The sequence below is a fragment of the Branchiostoma lanceolatum genome, chromosome 16 (genome assembly GCF_035083965.1).
Source record: "Branchiostoma lanceolatum isolate klBraLanc5 chromosome 16, klBraLanc5.hap2, whole genome shotgun sequence".
In the NCBI taxonomy this organism is placed as follows: Eukaryota; Metazoa; Chordata; class Leptocardii; order Amphioxiformes; family Branchiostomatidae; genus Branchiostoma; species Branchiostoma lanceolatum.
In genome coordinates, this window is record NC_089737.1 from 1,437,795 (window position 1) to 1,443,987 (window position 6,193).

The window sequence follows — 6,193 nt, forward strand, 5'->3', positions numbered from 1 at the left end:
GGCATTGCTTATCCAGCATCTCTGTGAAAAAGTGCAATGCCACTTTATAAATTTTTACTTTTTAAAATTTAGAAGGCTCAGAACATTTCTAGTAAACTTGTACTGAAAGCAAACAAAATTTGGGCTAGTTTTCCCCCCTGGTGTGCATATCTGCACTTTGCCACGATTGGATAAACTGTCATATCAGAGATGTGTTAAGGACAAATCTGGTCCATGACATAATGCTAGAAACCAGGGTCTGTGGACGGACCGGATCTTTCCAGAGAGAAACTGAAGTGGACTAAGTTTCCATTGCTTACAGAAAGACTTCAGCCAGGCTTGTCTTTGTGTGTTTCCCAAACCACACATCCCCGCAAGTTCCCCAGTACGACCTGGCTGCACATTCCCTTGTTATTAAATAGATAAATTGAAAAATTCGGCCCAAGGGCTGAAGTGCGTTTTTCATCAAAATCTCTCCACTTGTCCATGAGCCTACCAAAAGGGAATGATGTAACGTTGGGTAACCTAAATTCGCGGGGTACTTAAATTCGGGATTTTTCGAAAACGGGGTATTTAGGGATATGTGCTAGATGCAACATAAGTAATACCGCTAGAAATGCAAACCTGTCAGACTTACGTATTCAGAACACTGTCTGAAAAGCTTCGATAAGCATGGATTATAAGGCGACGAGGTCAAAAACTCTCCGTCCCTTATTGGAACAGTCTGAGGACTTCGTGGGAGAATTAAACAACATGGTTGTCGGCTGGTTTATAAGAAAAATGTCACATCCGCTTCCTGCTCAACACAATTATTTACAAGACAACTTATTACAATCTCTTTTGCTAACCTGCAACTGGATTCTAAGTGTGATCAATCATCAAAACTCCTCTCTGTTGCTACAACCTACGGCACGTGTATTTTCCCGCCGCCATATTGTTAACCAGAATCCTGTTGTCAAGCAGACGACAAAGGTTTGTGAGGAACACTTTTTTGTCTAAATGCTGCGTGTGATAGTGGACTGAGGAAGATATTTTCCTCAAAGTTTGCTCCTAACACAACAAGGAACACATGGACATAGTAGTATTACCATTGCTACGGCATCCAGCCAACTTCCCATGAATAATGTAACGTTACACGTTGCCCGATGATGACGATGGGCCGACTTTGAGTGAAGTTCTACCGACTCAACACACGGGTTGTACCCGAACTGGCCTGATGTGTGCGGTACGGCCGTTTTTTCGTGTATTTTTTTACTTGGACACGTCTATATCCATAGCACTCTCCTCAAGCCAAGGATGGAACGAATAGCTGCTGTATAAAATGTGATTAGCGGTAAGATATTCAAGACGAATCTTCTCTCCCGAATTAATGTGCCCCCCTGTCCGACAGCACCGTAATTGTGCGTGCGGCGGACGGTAGTTTCAAGTTGAAATATTATGGTGTCAGCACGACTAGAGACAAAATCTACCATATATATGATTAGTGCAAAGATAGTACATGATACTGACAGAATTATAGAAAAAAAGGATGGTTTATTGTTCTGCTAGATTGATTTCAGTCAACCATTATCGGAAAAATCCCGAATTTATGTTACCCAACGTTACCTGAAACAAAGAGGATTTGTTGTTTAAAGGCCGGGGTGCCAGTTGTGTGGATGAGGATTACTGGTACTCCGCAATGTTCGGACCAGTGACGTCACTTCCGTACTGCAGGTGAGCACACCTGACCTACCCACCGGAAGAAGTTTCTCCTTTCTAAGTGGAAATGAAACGGATGTCCTTCATACCGACTTGGGAAGGAAGACACCCGCTATCAACAGTTTGTACTATGCACTTGAAGGGCATGATTACAAATCGATTCCCAGTAGACCGAATAGATAGTGTAACATTCATTGACATTATTTGAATGGGTATTTAAATATGCTTGCCGTACATATAGACCATGCAGTAGTGCCATGAAAGACGTATATTACGTCAAAGAAGGTTCTCGCTATTATATGTATACGGTTTCAGCTGGTCAGGGTGTCTTGCAATTATTTATTACAGAGAACAGCCCCGCGTATTGGACATGTCATCACCCTCCCCAGTAGGTAGTAGTTCCAAACATGTAAACGTCATGAGCAAAATTTACAAATGGTCCAAGCAACATTATTGATCTAATAAGTACTTGGTCATATTGAATACTTGGTCCAGTATCATTTACACCACCAATTCTAAGGATTAATTAAGACATAATATGTTTATATGAGACAGGAGACAAGCGCAAGGTCTATCGTTGAAGTTATTTATCAACATAATATAATTAGGAAGTTCCCCATAGACAATTTCCTCTATGTATCTGACGTCTCTCTATTCCATGTCGGGCTTGGCGATATTCCAGCATTGTTACCCCCTGCTGGGAGTAGGTTGCATCTTGGGTCTCTGGATAGGCCTCAACAGCATGGATGACCTCATCATCAGTCTCGAAATGGTGACCACGTAAGTGGGACTTCAGTTTAGGAAACAGGTAGAAGTCCGACGGAGCCAGGTCAGGGGAATAGGGAGGATGGGGTAAGAGTTCAAAGCCACATTGGGTTGCTGCTGCCACTGACACCTGCGCTGTGTGGACAGGTGCATTGTCCTGGAGCAACAGCACGCCAGCCCGGAGCTTTCCTCTCATTTTCTCTTTGATTGCAGCTTTTAGCTGTCGCAGTTCTGAAGCATACTACTCCCCATTGATGGTTTGACCCTTTTGCAAGTAGTCAATCACGATCATGACTCCCTCGCTGTCCCAGAACACAGAGGCCATCACCTTGCCGACCGATGCTGCTCGCTTGAACTTCTTGGGTGGCAGCGAACCCTTCTCTGTCATTCTTTACTCTGCTCTTTTGATTCTGGATCAAAGTGGTGAACCCACGTTTCATCTTGGATCACAAATCTCTTGAGGAAGTTGGTCGGATTAGACTGGAAACGGGCCAAAAGTGTCCTGGAAACTTCCAAACTGTTCAGCTTCTGATGACGAGTCAACATTCTGGGTACCCACCTTGCAGACAGCTTGCTCATCCCCAAGATGTTGGACAAAACATTTTGAACTGAGCCATAACTGATGCCCAATGAATGCTCTATATGTCGGATGGTTACACGTCTGTTATTCATTATCATGCGATGGATGGCCTCAACTTGATTGTCCGTGCTGGCTGTTTTGAGGCATCCCGACCTAGGGCCATCTTTCACGCTCTCCATAGCTTGCCTCGCTTTAAGTTATCAACCCACTTCTTTACGGTGGAATAAGAAGGGGAGTCCTCACCAAGTGTCTTGGCCATGTCTTTGTGGATTTGCTTGGGAGTCATACCCTTTTTCTTTAGATATTTGATCACAGCACGAACCTGTCGCGTCCATTTTGTGATTTTCTTCACACCTGCTGATTTTGAAGGGGCGCCACGCACTAAATACTGAATATGAAAATTTGCATTTCTGTGGGCAGTACCTTAAGACGTTACAGTATACAGTTATACCCAAGAATGGGAGTTACACCCATTGCTTCCAGGTGAGGCCGAGGACTTTTTGATCACCCCTCATAGTCTGTCGTCCCACCACGGTGAGCGTGTCAGGTGTGTGTCAGTCAGGTCTAGTCTGTCGTCCCACCACGGTGAGCGTGTCAGGTGTGTGAGTCAGTCAGGTCTAGTCTGTCGTCCCACCACGGTGAGCGTGTCAGGTGTGTGAGTCAGTTAGCCTGAATTCAATCAAGCCTCCTGTGACCGCTCGCCGCCCTGTAACCGCCTTGGGGAGGGGAGAGAAACCCCCGGACAGCTGGAGTTTGCGTTATACAGACTATGAGTCAGTCAGGTCTAGTCCGTTGTCCCACCACGGTGAGCGTGTCGGATGTGTGAGTCAGTCAGGTCTAGTCTGTCATATGATATTAACATGTACATATTGACAGCCAGAATTTTTTCATGACCGGTTGTAACATATATCAACACTCTAGACACATATACTAATTCTGGACCACCATAATAAGCCTTGATTATTGGGCGAAGGTATGTGTTCGTGGAACTCTACTTGATTTATGATACGTATTGTTTTTATAAGATTTGATTCCTCTTAAAACACAAACATGTAACGTTACATTTAATTACATGACTTCTAAAAGAACATATGCGATCTTTATAAAAGATAGTCCCTCTCCAAAACATTGTTTAACAAGAGTTCCCCGACCTCATATCTCCATGAACAATTCTATTTATGCAAATGACTTACATATTTACATAATATATGCTTAATCATAAACACCTTTATCTTACTTACACATGTTGCAATATTGACAGTCCTATAATTTTCCAATTTGATGAATTTCGGTGTTTTACATTAATTATGCAAATCAGGAGGGGGTTCGTTGTGGGGGGGGGGCGGTGGTTGGGTCACGGAGAAAAAACGGCTCAGGGGGAGGGTCATGGAAAAAATTTGGTGTTGGAGGAGGGTCATGGAATTTGTTTTTTACGAATCCGTTGAATTGTTGTGCAGTGAAAATTATGAAGAATGAAATTGTAATTGAATCTATACCACTGGATTACCGCATTCTATTTTCTGACGTTTCAAGTGTCCGCCAGACACTTTTCGACAGTGAAGGAAATAATGTTTACGGAACATTGAGTTCCATACAAACAAAACAGGTAATGGCTGACATAAATAACCAAAATGTAACTGACAAGATATTCTATAATGTGATCTAAAAAAACAAGGAGGAAGTAAGTAAATACAGGAAAAATGACATTAAATTACAAAAACAAAAGTTATGGCCCCGTTCGACGTAATGGCATTTCGTAGTGGCCTCTTTTACAAAAAGCAACCGTCACGCAAACTTACTTGTTTTACACATGATAACGCTAACGTTATAAATAACAGGTCTTGGTTAGTCTATGTTTATTTATTTATTAATCTTTAGGGTGGTCCCTTCAGTTAACAATAACTGATTTCCAAGGGAGCCCTTACATTACAGATAATAAACAAAGGTCATAACATACAAAATAATGATTAAACATAGGAGTAAATACAGAACAAATCAATATGTCAAACCATAGCACTAAAATCATTAAACAAAAGCAAACAAATGATGTGAGAGGTCAGAGGTCAAAATAAACATTAGGAAATGATAATACATAGGGGTAATAACGTTATATCATACAATCAAATCAAACTTGATGGACAAAAAGTAACTGAACAAACATAATGGGTTGTCAGTTAATAATAGGCTGTCAATAGGCGGCTAGTAAAGTGATTTTAGTCTCTCTTTAAATATGTTAAGGTTCGGTGCTTGTTTTGCATTCAGTTTCAGTGCGTTGTAGGTTACTGCTGCCCTATATACGAATGTGCGTTGACCTGCATTTGATGTGTAGTTGGGTCTGTGTAGTAGGTGTGATTGTCTAGTGTGGTAATTGTGGACTTGGTTATTATAACTGAATGTGTAGGGTAGATAACTGGCGCCCAGGCGCTGTGCCATCTTACTACACACCAGGTCCAGGTGGTTGTTATAGTATAGGCTCGAATCGAGAATGACTCCCAGATACTTACAGGAAGTAACCCTCTCTAAGGCATTGTCCTCGATTCTAATGGTCGATCTGGAGAAGCTTTTGTCCTCATACTGGATCCCATTAACATCCATTTTGACTTTGTAGTATTGAGCGTTAGTCGATTTATTTTGAACCAGAAAGCTATCTGATTGAGCTCTGAATTCAAGGTACTCATGCCCGTAGCCAGGGGGGGTTCGGACGACCCCCACCCCCACCCCACAGGCTTGAAGGTCCACTTTCACAGGCTTGAAGGTCCACTTTTTAATGTTGAAGATTTTTTTCAAGGCGGACTTATTTGTATCACCAGCAAGGCCACAGAGGCTAGAATCCTAGAAAAAACTGCTCACTTTGTCTCTGATTTTTCTTTTGAGACCCTTTCAAAAACACAGGAAATGGCCTTTCAGAAGGTTCAATTTTTGAAATTTTACACGCTCGAAGGTCCACTTTTTAACGTCCAACGTTTTTTTTTCAAGGTGGACTTATTTGTATCACCAGCGGGGCTGGAAATTGGAATCCAAGAAAAACTGCTCACTTTGTCTCTGATTTCTTTCTTTGAAATCCTCTCAAAAACACAGGAAATGCCATATCAGAAGGTTCAATTTCTTAAATTTTCCGGGGGGGGGGGGCATACCCCCGGACCCCCCCTAGTAGGAAGCTCGCGCCTGCCG